Below are 15,378 nucleotides of genomic sequence, written 5' to 3' on the forward strand. Positions count from 1 at the left end.
GTGGTGTAACTTACAAGTTCACTACACCCTATCATCCACAAACAAATGGACTGGTGGAGAGATTTAATAAAACTCTCAAAGGCATGATTATGGGTCTCCCTGAAAAACTCCGCAGGAGATGGGATATCCTTCTACCATGCCTCCTTTTTGCCTACAGGGAGGTACCCCAGAAAGGAGTGGGCTTCAGCCCCTTTGAACTTCTTTTTGGACACCCTGTTAGGGGTCCACTAACACTTGTCAAGAAGGGTTGGGAACAACCTTTAAAAGCTCCAAAACAAGATATTGTGGATTATGTACTTGGCCTCAGATCAAGGATGGCTGAGTATATGAAAAAGGCCAGTAAAAACCTTCAGGCCAGCCAAGAGCTCCAGAAGCAATGGCATGATCAGAAGGCTGTTTTGGTCCAGTACAAACCAGGGCAGAAAGTGTGGGTCTTGGAGCCTGTGGCCCCAAGAGCACTCCAAGATAAATGGAGTGGTCCCCACACAATTGTTGAGAAAAAGGGTGAAGTCACCTATTTAGTTGACTTAGGCACTGCAAGGAGTTCCCTTAGGGTACTCCATGTAAACCGCCTGAAACCCTACTATGACAGGGCTGATCTCACCCTGCTCATGGCAACTGATGAGGGACAGGAAGAAGACAGTGATCCTCTACCTGATCTCTTCTCTTCCACAGAACAAGATGCTCTTGTGGAAGGTGTAGTTTTGGCTGATTGTCTTACTGCTGAGCAGAAAGACCATTGCATAAATCTCCTAGATCAATTCTCTGAACTCTTCTCTACTGTGCCAGGTACCACTTCTTGGTGTGAGCACACTATAGATACTGGAGACAATTTACCTGTCAAAAGTAAGATCTATAGGCAGCCTGACCATGTCAGGGACTGCATAAAGCAAGAGGTGCAGAAAATGTTAGAACTAGGAGTGGTTGAGCACTCTGAAAGTCCATGGGCTTCTCCTGTGGTACTTGTACCAAAACCCCATTCCAAAGATGGAAAGAAGGAAATGCGGTTTTGTGTAGACTATAGAGGTCTCAACCTGGTAACCAAAACTGATGCTCACCCTATACCCAGGGCAGATGAGCTCATAGATACACTGGCATCTGCCAAGTATCTAAGCACTTTTGATTTGACTGCAGGGTATTGGCAGATCAAATTGTCAGAAGATGCTAAACCTAAAACTGCATTTTCAACCATTGGAGGCCATTACCAGTTTACTGTAATGCCTTTTGGTTTGAAAAATGCACCTGCCACTTTTCAGAGGTTGGTGAATACAGTCCTGCAAGGGCTGGAAGCTTTCAGTGCAGCATATTTGGACGATATAGCTGTATTTAGCTCCAGCTGGGATGATCACCTGGTCCACCTATGGAAAGTTTTGGAGGCCCTGCAAAAGGCAGGCCTCACTATCAAGGCTTCAAAGTGCCAGATAGGGCAGGGTAAGGTGGTTTATCTGGGACACCTTGTTGGTGGGGAACAGATTGCACCACTTGAGGGGAAAATCCAAACAATTATTGATTGGGTTCCCCCTACCGCTCAGACTCAGGTGAGAGCCTTCCTATGCCTCACTGGGTATTACAGGAAGTTCATTAAGAACTATGGCTCCATTGCAGCCCCTCTTAATGACCTCACATCCAAGAAAATGCCTAAAAAGGTATTATGGACAGCAAACTGTCAGAAAGCTTTTGAGGAGCTGAAGCAGGCCATGTGCTCTGCACCTGTCCTGAAAAGCCCTTGTTACTCTAAAAAATTCTATGTCCAAACTGATGCATCTGAATTAGGAGTAGGGGCAGTCCTATCACAACTTAATTCTGAGGGCCAGGATCAACCTGTTGCTTTTATTAGTAGGAGGTTGACCCCTAGAGAAAAGCGTTGGTCTGCCATAGAGAGGGAGGCCTTTGCTGTGGTCTGGGCTCTGAAGAAGTTGAGGCCATACCTGTTTGGCACTCACTTCATTGTTCAGACAGACCACAAACCTCTACTTTGGCTAAAACAAATGAAAGGTGAAAATCCTAAATTATTGAGGTGGTCCATATCCCTACAGGGAATGGACTATACAGTGGAACATAGACCTGGGAGTAGCCACTCCAATGCAGATGGACTCTCCAGATATTTCCACTTAGACAATGAAGACTCATCAGGTCATGGCTAGTCTTATTGTCCTTCGTTTGGGGGGGGGGGTTGTGTAGGAAAGTACCATCTTGCCTGGCATGTTACCCCCATTTTTCACTGTATATATGTTGTTTTAGTTGTATGTGTCACTGGGACCCTGTTCACCAGGGCCCCAGTGCTCATAAGTGTGCCTGAATGTGTTACCTGTGTAGTGACTAACTGTCTCACTGAGGCTCTGCTAATCAGAACCTCAGTGGTTATGCTCTCTCATTTCTTTCAAATTGTCACTAACAGGCTAGTGACCAATTTTACCAATTTACATTGGCTTACTGGAACACCCTTATAATTCCCTAGTATATGGTACTGAGGTACCCAGGGTATTGGGGTTCCAGGAGATCCCTATGGGCTGCAGCATTTCTTTTACCACCCATAGGTAGCTCTGACAATTCTTACACAGGCCTGCCACTGCAGCCTGAGTGAAATAACGTCCACGTTATTTCACAGCCATTTTACACTGCACTTAAGTAACTTATAAGTCACCTATATGTCTAACCTTTACCTGGTAAAGGTTAGGTGCAAAGTTACTTAGTGTGAGGGCACCCTGGCACTAGCCAAGGTGCCCCCACATGGTTCAGGGCCAATTCCCTGGACTTTGTGAGTGCGGGGACACCATTACACGCGTGCACTACATATAGGTCACTACCTATATGTAGCTTCACCATGGTAACTCCGAATATGGCCATGTAACATGTCTATGATCATGGAATTGCCCCCTCTATACCATCCTGGCATAGTTGGCACAATCCCATGATCCCAGTGGTCTGTAGCACAGACCCTGGTACTGCCAAACTGCCTTTCCTGGGGTTTCACTGCAGCTGCTGCTGCTGCCAACCCCTCAGACAGGCATCTGCCCTCCTGGGGTCCAGCCAGGCCTGGCCCAGGATGGCAGAACAAAGAACTTCCTCTGAGAGAGGGTGTTACACCCTCTCCCTTTGGAAAATGGTGTGAAGGCTGGGGAGGAGTAGCCTCCCCCAGCCTCTGGAAATGCTTTCTTGGGCACAGATGTGCCCAATTCTGCATAAGCCAGTCTACACCGGTTCAGGGGACCCCTTATCCCTGCTCTGGCGCGAAACTGGACAAAGGAAAGGGGAGTGACCACTCCCCTGACCTGCACCTCCCCTGGAAGGTGTCCAGAGCTCCTCCAGTGTGCTCCAGACCTCTGCCATCTTGGAAACAGAGGTGCTGCTGGCACACTGGACTGCTCTGAGTGGCCAGTGCCACCAGGTGACGTCAGAGACTCCTTCTGATAGGCTCCTTCAGGTGTTGCTAGCCTATCCTCTCTCCTAGGTAGCCAAACCCTCTTTTCTGGCTATTTAGGGTCTCTGTCTCTGGGGAAACTTTAGATAACGAATGCAAGAGCTCATCAGAGTTCCTCTGCATCTCTCTCTTCACCTTCTGCCAAGGAATCGACTGCTGACCGCGCTGGAAGCCTGCAAAACTGCAACATAGTAGCAAAGACGACTACTGCAACTCTGTAACGCTGATCCTGCCGCCTTCTCGACTGTTTTCCTGGTGGTGCATGCTGTGGGGGTAGTCTGCCTCCTCTCTGCACTAGAAGCTCCGAAGAAATCTCCCGTGGGTCGACGGAATCGTCCCCCTGCAACCGCAGGCACCAAAAAGCTGCATTACCGGTCCCTTGGGTCTCCTCTCAGCACGACGAGCGAGGTCCTTCGAATCCAGCAACTCTGTCCAAGTGACTCCCACAGTCCAGTGACTCTTCAGTCCAAGTTTGGTGGAGGTAAGTCCTTGCCTCACCTCGCTAGACTGCATTGCTGGGAACCGCGACTTTTGCAGCTACTCCGGCCCCTGTGCACTTCCGGCGGAAATCCTTTGTGCACAGCCAAGCCTGGGTCCACGGCACTCTAACCTGCATTGCACGACTTTCTAAGTTGGTCTCCGGCGACGTGGGACTCCTTTGTGTAACTTCATGTGAGCACCGTTTCACGCATCCTCGTAGTGCCTGTTTGTGGCACTTCTCCGGGTGCTACCTGCTGCTAAGAGGGCTCCTTGTCTTGCTCGACGTCCCCTCTACCTCCTGGTCCAATTTGCGACCTCCTGGTCCCTCCTGGGCCACAGCAGCATCCAAAAACGCTAACCGCACGATTTGCAGCTAGCAAGGCTTGTTGGCGTTCTTTCGGGGGGAAAACACTTCTGCACGACTCTCCACGGCGAGAGGGATCCGTCCACCAAAGGGGAAGTCTCTAGCCCTTTTCGTTCCTGCAGAAACCTCAGCTTCTTCTGTCCAGTAGAAGCTTCTTTGCATCCACAGCTGGCATTTCCTGGGCATATGCCCATCTCCGACTTGCTTGTGACTTTTGGACTTGGTCCCCTTGTTCCACAGGTACCCTAGATTGGAAATCCATCGTTGTTGCATTGTTGGTTTGTGTCTTTCCTGCATTATTCCTCTATCACGACTTCTTTGTCCTTGGGGGAACTTTAGTGCACTTTGCACTCACTTTTCAGGGTCTTGGGGAGGGTTATTTTTCTAACTCTCACAATTTTCTAATAGTCCCAGCGACCCTCTACAAGGTCACATAGGTTTGGGGTCCATTCGTGGTTCGCATTCCACTTTTGGAGTATATGGTTTGTGTTGCCCCTATCCCTATGTGTCCCCATTGCATCCTATTGTAACTATACATTGTTTGCACTGTTTTCTAAGACTATACTGCATATTTTTGCTATTGTGTATATATATCTTGTGTATATTTCCTATCCTCTCACTGAGGGTACACTCTGAGATACTTTGGCATATTGTCATAAAAATAAAGTACCTTTATTTTTAGTATAACTGTGTATTGTGTTTTCTTATGATATTGTGCATATGACACTAAGTGGTACTGTAGTAGCTTCACACGTCTCCTAGTTCAGCCTAAGCTGCTCTGCTAAGCTACCATGATCTATCAGCCTAAGCTGCTAGACACCCTATACACTAATAAGGGATAACTGGGCCTGGTGCAAGGTGCAAGTACCCCTTGGTACTCACTACAAGCCAGTCCAGCCTGCTACAGTCCCCTTGTTCCACAGGTACTCTCGTCCAGAAATCCATCGTTGTTGCATTGCTGGTTTTGGTCTTCCTTGCATAATTCCCCTATCACAACTTCTGTGCTCTCTGGGGAACTTAGGTGCACTTTACACCTACTTTTCAGGGTCTTGGGGTGGGCTATTTTTCTAACCCTCACTGTTTTCTTACAGTCCCAGTGACCCTTTACAAGCTCACATAGGTTTGGGGTCCATTCGTGGTTCGCATTCCACTTTTGGAGTATATGGTTTGTGTTGCCCCTATACCTATGTGCTCTCATTGCAATCTATTGTGACTGTACATTGCTTGCATTGCTTTCTATTGCTATTACTGCATATTTCTGTTATTGTGTACATATATCTTGTGTATATTTGCTATCCTCATACTGAGGGTACTCACTGAGATACTTTTGGCTTATTGTCATAAAAATAGAGTACCTTTATTTTTAGTATATCTGTGTATTGTGTTTTTTTATTATATTGTGCATATGACACCAGTGGTATAGTGGGAGCTTTGCATGTCTCCTAGTTCAGCCTAAGCTGCTCTGCTAAGCTACCCTTTTCTATCAGCCTAAGCTGCTAGACACCTCTTCTACACTAATAAGGGAAAACTGGACCTGTTGCAGAGTGTAAGTACCCCTTGGTACCACTACAAACCAGGCCAGCCTCCTACAACCCCCTACATTTATTATCACAGAAATAAATACCCTTGGAACTAATAAAAGTATGGAGTCTGTCAATTGATTGAAAAATGTATTAGTTTAACATGCTGTAAACATTGCAATTCAAATGTACAGTTATATATACATAGGTATGACCTTTAGTGGGCAGCAGTAAACCCACTAGGAGCCAGAGTAGGGCACAGATATCTGAAAATAGAGATGCCAAAGGTTACAGTAAGTGGCCATAGATTTTGGAAAATCAGGCTGCCATGTACAGTGTCCAACACAAAACTGCAATGGAAGGTGAAGTTACAGTGTCTTACCTGTGTGTCACTGGAAGTACTGTTGAATTATAGTGGCTCTGTTGTCCACATCCTCTTCCTCTGCCTCCTCTTCCTCACTGTCCACAGGCTCCACCGCTACCACACGACCATCTCCAGCCTCATCCTCCTGCAGAAAAGGCACCTGGCATCTCAAGACCAGGTTGTGCAACATGCAACATGCAACGATGATCTGCCAATCTTCTTGGGTGGGTAGCACAGGGATACACCTGTCAGATATAGGCCTCGGAATCTGGCCTTCAGGAGTCCAAAGGTGCGCTCAATGATCCTCCTTGTTCGCCCATTTGCTTCATTGTAACGTTCCTCTGCCCTTGTCCTGGCATTCCTCGCTGGGGTCAGTAGCTATGAGAGGTTGGGGTAACCAGAGTCACCTGTAAATATCGAGGGATACCTGTTAGCCAGACACTCACTCTTAGGGCCAACCCCACACCCATATACCAACATACACTGGGTGGGGACTATGGGCCACACCCTCTGCCTCTGCAGTTGAGACATCACATATGGGATGCTGCTATTCCTCAAGATAAAGGCATCATGCACAGAGCCTTTGCATTGACATGGGAGATGTACTAGTCCACCATACACACTGGGGGTCATTCTGACCTCGGCGGTAAAAGGCGCTTACCGCCGGTCAGAAGACCGCCATAACACCGCTGCGGGCGCGGGAAACCGCCACGGTCATTCTGACCCGCAACAGGCAAACCGCCAAAAACCCAACATCCACAAAAGTCCGCCACACCAACGGCCAGCGAAAAACGGGCGATGACCAAACCTCCACCGTCACGCCAACAGAAATACGCCCATTCCATTCGACCCACAAATCCACGCGGCGGTCTTTCAACTGCTGTATTCTGTTGGCGGTACACACCGCCGCGCTCAAAATACACACACAGCTCCAAAACACTGCCACATTGGACATTTTGAAATACACACACCTGATACACATACAAACACCACTCCCACACACCCAACACAATATAAAACACACACCCACATCACCCACAAACCCCTATGACCAGAAATTCAGAAAGAAGGCTAGAGAGAGACACTACTAGCTAGTACAGAGCATTCACAGGCACATAACACCATCACTCACACAACATCCACGCACAAAACACCACACACCACCACACTCAACTCACTCATCACCACAAACACCACCTCACACCTCATCCACACCACCCCATGGCACCCCAAAGACACCCCAGGTTTTCAGACGCTGAACTCAGGGTCATGGTGGAGGAAATAGTTCGGGTAGAGCCCCAGCTCTTCGGGACACAGGTGCAGAACACCACCATTGTCAGGAAGATGGAGCTATGGCAAAGAATAGTGGATAGGGTCAACGCTGTGGGTCAGCATCCACGAAATCGGGATGACATCAGGAAGCGGTGGAACGACCTACGGGGGAAGGTGCGTTCCATGGTATCCAGACACAACATCGCGGTGCAGAAGACTGGCGGCGGACCCCCACCTCAACCCCCAGAATTTACAACATGGGTGGAACAGGTCTTGGTGATCCTGCATCCTGAGGGCCTCGCAGGAGTAGGCGGAGGAATGGACTCTGGTAAGTCTAATCTCAACTACTTCATCCCCCCCCCACCAGCATGCCAAATCATACCCCCACCCTCCCCCCCCACCCCCATCACACATCCTCCTTGCTAATGTCTCACCATCACAACCCACCCATCCCAACACCAAGCCCTGCATGCGACCACAAACCATGGACACCCATCACCTAAGCATGCCCACTGCACATACCCGTCCCCCCCCCCCCAACCACCGTCACAACAGCCCCCACAAGGGAATGCCAGCACTGGGGTACACGGGCACCCACCCATTGCAAGCTATGGCACACACAGAAGCAATAAACATACTCTTATACCCCTGCAGGACCCGAACGCCACGACACCGCCCAGGAGGGTCCAGAAATGTCCATTTCACCCCCAGAAGAGGCCCACAGTGATGGCAGCAGCTCTGTCTCCCTGGACCCAGATGACCAGCCCGGCCCATCGGGGACCTCGGGACAGTCGGTTCCCCACAGACAGCCACAGGCCACAGCAGACCTACCCCCCTCTGGGAACACCAGCACAGCACCCACCCAGCTGGCCCATGCCTCTGTCTCCAGGACACGTCAATCAGCGGTGTGTCCACCACTACAGGGCACCCAGGTTAACCCACCACCCCAACAACAACAGGGACCTGGGGGCAGTGGTAGTGGGCACACGGTCCAGGGGACAGAGGCACAGGGAAACAGGGCAACTGGGAGGGCTACTGTGCGACGGGGGGGGACAGGCCCAGGGAACCCACTCTCCACGAGGCCCTATCCTCCATCATGGGAGCATACCACCACTCCCAGGAGACGATGGCGACGGTCCTGGCCAGGTTCCAGGAGATCCAGGTACTGCAGGAGGAACAGTTTATGGGGTTCAGGGAAGAACTCAGAAACATCAGTTCCGCAATGGGCACCATCGTTGTGGCTCTCAATCAGATTGTCAGCACATTGCGGGACCATGTGGCACCACAAAGGGCCCCTGTCACTAGCATGGACCAAGAACAGGCTACCACCTCCGCCGGCGCTAGTGGACAGGAGGATCCGACACAAGAACAACAGGCCACCAGAACCCCACCCCCTGCAGAAGGAGAACCACCCCGCAAGCGGGCCTGAGATCTAGGAAGAAGACAGAGTAAGATGCCAAGACCCCGCCAGGAAAGGATACCCCCTGATTGTCATCCCACTGTCCCACATTGTCACCCTGTCCAACCTTAAACTGCCCCTGCTCCACCTTCCACAGGCATATGGACGATGCACCTGTGAGACTGAAAATCTGGACTCTGCCATGGACATTCCTCCACCATCACCCATCATCGAATTGCAACCATTACCCAAAATTGAGCACTTTAATAAACACACTTATTGCACACAAAAAATCTGGAGTCTGCCTGTATATTTGAACAAATGTATTACACAGAACCGTGCCAAAATGTCCAGTTACATCGTGATGACAACATACCACTGTCACACGGCTGTAGTCCATGGGGAAACAAAGCAGAGGTCACGGAGTGGGGCCCACATCTCTGAAATTGGAAGGGAAAGTCACAACTCAGTTAACATACACTGGGGGGAAACTCAGACAGTAGAGAGGCAGGAGACCTTAAGTAAATGTAAAATGCCGGTGTTGATTCTTACCTGTATGTCATTGAAAATACTGCTGTATTACTGTGTCCCTGTTGTCTGTGTCGTCCTCTTCGTCTTCCTCTTCGTCACTCTCCGCAGGCTCCACAGCTGCCACAACACCACCATCTGGACCATCCTCCTGCAGGAAAGGCACCTGGCGTCGCAAAGCCAGGTTGTGAAGCATACAGCAGTCTACGATGATAGGGCACACCTTCTTTGGTGAGTACATTAGGGATTCACCTGTCATATGGAGGCACCTGAACCTGGCCTTCAGGAGGCCGAAGGTCCGCTCGATCACCCTCCTAGTACGCCCATGTGCCTCATTGTACCATTCCTCTGCCCTTGTCCTGGGATTCCTCACTGGGGTCAGTAGCCAGGACAGGTTGGGGTAACCAGAGTCACCAATTAGCCACACACGGTGTCTCTGAAGTAGTTCCATCACGTAAGGGATGCTGCTATTTCGCATGATGTACGCGTCATGCACTGACCCAGGGAACTTGGCATTTAAATGGGAGATGTACTGGTCAGCCAAACAGACCACCTGGACATTCATGGAATGATAACTTTTTCTGTTCCTGTACACCTGTTCACTCGTGCTGGGGGGGACCAAAGCAACATGTGTCCCATTAATTGCACCAATGATGTTGGGAATATGTCCAAGCGCATAGAAATCACCCTTCTCCGTAGCCAAATCGCCCACCTCAGGGAAAACAATGTAGCTCTGCATGTATTTCAACAGGGCAGACAACACTCTGGACAACACCTTGGAAAACATAGGCTTTGACATCCCTGATGAAATGGCCACTGTTGTTTGGAATGACCCACTTGCCAAAAAATGGAGTACTGACAGAACCTGCACTAGAGGGGGAATCCCTGTGGGTTGGCGGATGGGTGACATCAGGTCTGGCTCCAGCTGGGCACACAGTTCCTGTATAGTGGCTCTGTCAAGCCTGTATGTCAGTATGACATGTCTTTCTTCCATTGTCGACAGGTCCACCAGCGGTCTGTACACGGGAAGATTCCTCCATCTCCTCGCAAGTCCCAGCGGACGGTGCCTAGGAAGGACAACATGGAGCACAGAGTCAATCAACCCTCAGGTACGTTCCCACAGCTTGCACAGTACACGATTCTCAATGCATTGAATGGCTTGTATGAGTGTTGATGCAAGGCCTAGGTATGTGTGACGCAGTAGAATTAAAGCCATGTGGGCCCTTGAAATGGCGGCTGCCTGACCTGTGAAGTGCGACAGTGGGATGTGAGGTCAATGCGCTGGCGTGGCACACCGTGGCGGGAGACGGTCGAAGACCGCGGCGCAATGCCGCATTGGTTAACATTGAACCCTATGGGTCTCAGGAGCCAATGACGATGTGCGCCGGCGGTCGCGGTACGCACCGCTGCGGGCGTGACCGCCATTTTCTATCTGCTTAATCACTCGATACCTGATCATCCACAGGAGAAGACCTATACTGCAAGTGCTGCTGTGACCTCGGTCTGGAAGAGACAATGGCTGCTGCGACTGGGGAAAGGGCCCCTGCCTTCACTTCTGAAGAATTGGAGAAACTCGTGGATGGGGTCCTCCCCCAGTATGCGCTACTCTACGGTCCTCCAGACCAACAGGTAAGTACACTGGGACCATGCTTTGTGGCCAGTGCCTGGGTTGAGTGGGGTGAATGAACGATGGTGGGGAGGGGAGCGAATGAGGCATGCATCAAACGACAGATGAGAGCATGTGCCACATGGCAAGGGTGGGGATGGGGGGCCACTCACATCGAGCATGCAGAAAATGATGATATTTTATTTTCTCCCCCTGTACATGTCACATAGGTCAGCGCCCATCAGAAAATCGACATTTGGCGTGCCTTCACCAAGGACGTCCGGACCCTGGGGGTCCACAACAGACAGGGCACCCACTGCCGCAAGAGGTGGGAGGACATCCGCCGCGGGAGCAGGAAGACCGCAGAGGCTCTGCTGGGGATGGCCTCCCAACGTAGGAGGGGTGGCACTCGTCAATTGACCCCCCCTGATGTCCCGGATCCTGGCGGTGGCCTACCCCGATTTGGATGGGCGCGTGAGGACATCACAGCAGACACAAGGGGGTGAGTACAAGCACATTCTGGTGATTTTGAGCACATTGGAGGTGTCTGGGTGGGGGAGGAGGGCTGTGGGTATCCCTAGGCCAGGGCGATTTCCGTTGGCTAGGCCCCTCCGTTAGGCATGGCCCTGTGCCCCCGCCCCCCACCTCTGTAGGTTGCCTAGTACAGCTAATCATGGCCCTGTGTCACCTATGTGTGGATTTGTCATCCATAGGCTTGTAGGCCATGTCTCACGGATTGAGTAGTGTACCCCAAGTGCGCAGCGTAGTACAGGGGGCTTCTGTGTCTGTCCTCTCCGCCAACTGTGTCGCCAATGCATGCACTCAACATGTCTTTATTTCTCCCCCCCCCCCTTTTTTGGTGGTCTTCCTGTTCATGTGTGCATTAGCATCATCAGGCGGAGGAGAAGCGGCATCGGAGCACGAGGGAGCTGCATCTCACATGGCCATGGAGGGCCATGCAACGACTCGGAGTTCACCAGTGAGACGGAGGGCGAGGGGAGCTCCACAGCAGGGACACGTGGTGACACCAGCGACACAGACACGTCCTCGGAAGGGAGCTCCCTTGTGGTGGCGGCAACATCCGTGCCCACCACAACAACAGGTACAGCCGCCACCCAGCGCACCAGCTCTGCCCTCCCAGCAGCCCCTCAGCGTTCGCCCCATGCCCGCTCACCCAGGAAGGCGGGCATCTCCTTCGCCCCAGGCACCTCAGGCCCTGCCCCAGTTACCCCTGCTGCCCTCAGTGAGGAGGTCATTGACCTCCTGAGGACGCTCATTGTTGGGCAGTCTACCCTTTTGAATGCCCTCCAGGGTGTAGAAAGGGAGGTGCACCGGAGTAATGCATACCTGGAGGGCATTCATTCGGGTCAGGCTGCCCATCAGTGATCGTTCAACGCTCTGGCCTCAGCACTGACGGCAGCCACTGTCCCTGTCTCCTACCTCCCTCCTCCAACTTCCTCAACCCAGTCCCACTCCCCTGTACCTCTGCCTATCCCAGACACACCTACAGACCAGCCTGCACACACCTCAACACCCAAGGGAAGCTCATCCAGACATAAGCACCACACATCACACAAGCATTCACCCAAGCAACAGCCACATGCAGACATGCCAACAGCCACTGCCTCCTCTGTGTCCCCCTCCTCCTCGTCTCCCTCCTCCCTCCCTGTGACGTCTCCACTCACACTTGCATGCACAACATCATCAGCCACTACGTCCATCACCAGCACACCCACCAGAACACTCCGCACACGTGCAGTCACCACCCCCACTACCATTTGCACGTCCCCTGTGTCCTCTCCCAGTGTGTCTGTCACCTCCTCTTCCAAACCACACAAACACAGGCAGCCACCCACCCAACAGCCATCCACCTCACGACAGCCTCCAGCACAAGCACCTGCACCCAAAGACACCAGACTTGACTCACCTACAACCACATCCTCTTCCTCCACTCCCATACCCACTACACCTACCCTTCCCACTGTTCCTAAAAAGCTTTTCCTGTCCAAAATTAACCTCTTTCCATCACCTGACCCACCCCCTCCATCTCATAAGACTCCAATCAGCACCTCAGCTACCACAAACCCTGGACCTACAAGGACAATAGTCCAAGGATTTTGGAGTCCACCACCTTCAAGGCCAGCTACTTCGGCTAGCAGTAAAGAGACAGCCAGCCCACCCCCTGGAAAAAAAGCCAAGAAAGCCAGTGCCCGGCGCAAGAGGCCAGAGATAGCAGGCTCCAAAGGCACTACCCTGGCACCGTCAGGAAGTGGGGTGCCACCTGGCACACCGACAAAGGGAGGAAAGGGCCACAGAGGAGCAGGGAAGGGTGGCAAGGGCAGCACGCCCGACAAGTCCGGCAGCAGGCGAGCTGCCCAGGAGGGCCCCACCAGCCCCATTCCAGGTGTGAAGGAGGACACCCAGGGGCCCGGGATGGCAGCACAGGAGGGCCCCGCAAGCGGGAAGACAGATGTGCACGAAGGGCCCGGCAGCCACATGTCGGGTGGCGAGTGAAATCCATGTATTGGCCGGATCTGGTGCCCTGGAGACACATGTCAAGCACCGCTGAACAGGGCCCTTCAAGTCAAGCACCGCTGAACAGGGCCCTTCAAGTCAAGCACCGCTGAACAGGGCCCTTCAAGTCAAGCACCACTGAACAGGGCACCGCCGTCTCAAGCACCGCTGAACAGGGCCCTTCAAGTCAAGCACCGCTGAACAGGGCCCTTCAAGTCAAGCACCGCTGAACAGGGCACCGCCGTCTCAAGCACCGCTGAACAGGGCACCGCCGTCTCAAGCACCGCTGAACAGGGCACCACCGTCTCAAGAACCGCTGAACAGGGCCCTTCAAGTCAAGCACCGCTGAACAGGGCACCGCCGTCTCAAGCACCGCTGAACAGGGCCCTTCAAGTCAAGCACCGCTGAACAGGGCCCTTCAAGTCAAGCACCGCTGAACAGGGCACCGCCGTCTCAAGCACCGCTGAACAGGGCACCGCTGTCTCAAGCACCGCTGAACAGGGCCCTTCAAGTCAAGCACCGCTGAACAGGGCACCGCCGTCTCAAGAACCGCTGAACAGGGCCCTTCAAGTCAAGCACCGCTGAACAGGGCCCTTCAAGTCAAGCACCGCTGAACAGGGCCCTTCAAGTCAAGCACCGCTGAACAGGGCCCTTCAAGTCAAGCACTGCTGAACAGGGCACCGCCGTCTCAAGAACCGCTGAACAGGGCCCTTCAAGTCAAGCACTGCTGAACAGGGCCCTTCAAGTCATGCACCGCTGAACAGGGCACCGCCATCTCAAGAACCGCTGAACAGGGCCCTTCAAGCCAAGCACCGCTGAACAGGGCACCGCCGTCTCAAGAACCGCTGAACAGGGCCCTTCAAGTCAAGCACCGCTGAACAGGGCCCTTCAAGTCAAGCACCGCTGAACAGGGCACCGCCGTCTCAAGAACCGCTGAACAGGGACCTTCAAGTCAAGCACCGCTGAACAGGGCCCTTCAAGTCAAGCACCGCTGAACAGGGCACCGCCGTCTCAAGAACCGCTGAACAGGGCCCTTCAAGTCAAGCACCGCTGAACAGGGCACCGCCGTCTCAAGCACCGCTGAACAGGGCCCTTCAAGTCAAGCACCGCTGAACAGGGCACCGCCGTCTCAAGCACCGCTGAACAGGGCCCTTCAAGTCAAGCACCGCTGAACAGGGCCCTTCAAGTCAAGCACCGCTGAACAGGGCACCGCCGTCTCAAGAACCGCTGAACAGGGCCCTTCAAGTCAAGCACCGCTGAACAGGGCCCTTCAAGTCAAGCACCGCTGAACAGGGCCCTTCAAGTCAAGCACCGCTGAACAGGGCCCTTCAAGTCAAGCACTGCTGAACAGGGCACCGCCGTCTCAAGAACCGCTGAACAGGGCCCTTCAAGTCAAGCACCGCTGAACAGGGCCCTTCAAGTCATGCACCGCTGAACAGGGCACCGCCGTCTCAAGAACCACTGAACAGGGCCCTTCAAGCCAAGCACCGCTGAACAGGGCACCGCCGTCTCAAGAACCGCTGAACAGGGCCCTTGAAGTCAAGCACCGCTGAACAGGGCCCTTCAAGTCAAGCACCGCTGAACAGGGCCCTTCAAGTCAAGCACCGCTGAACAGGGCCCTTCAAGTCAAGCACTGCTGAACAGGCACCGCCGTCTCAAGAACCGCTGAACAGGGCCCTTCAAGTCAAGCACCGCTGAACAGGGCCCTTCAAGTCAAGCACCGCTGAACAGGGCCCTTCAAGTCATGCAGCGCTGAACAGGGCACCGCCGTCTCAAGAACCGCTGAACAGGGCCCTTCAAGCCAAGCACCGCTGAACAGGGCAGCGCCGTCTCAAGAACCGCTGAACAGGACCCTTCAAGTCAAGCACCGCTGAACAGGGCACCGCCGTCTCAAGAACCGCTGAACAGGG

The sequence above is a fragment of the Pleurodeles waltl genome, chromosome 4_1 (assembly GCF_031143425.1).
Source record: "Pleurodeles waltl isolate 20211129_DDA chromosome 4_1, aPleWal1.hap1.20221129, whole genome shotgun sequence".
NCBI lineage: Eukaryota > Metazoa > Chordata > Amphibia > Caudata > Salamandridae > Pleurodeles > Pleurodeles waltl.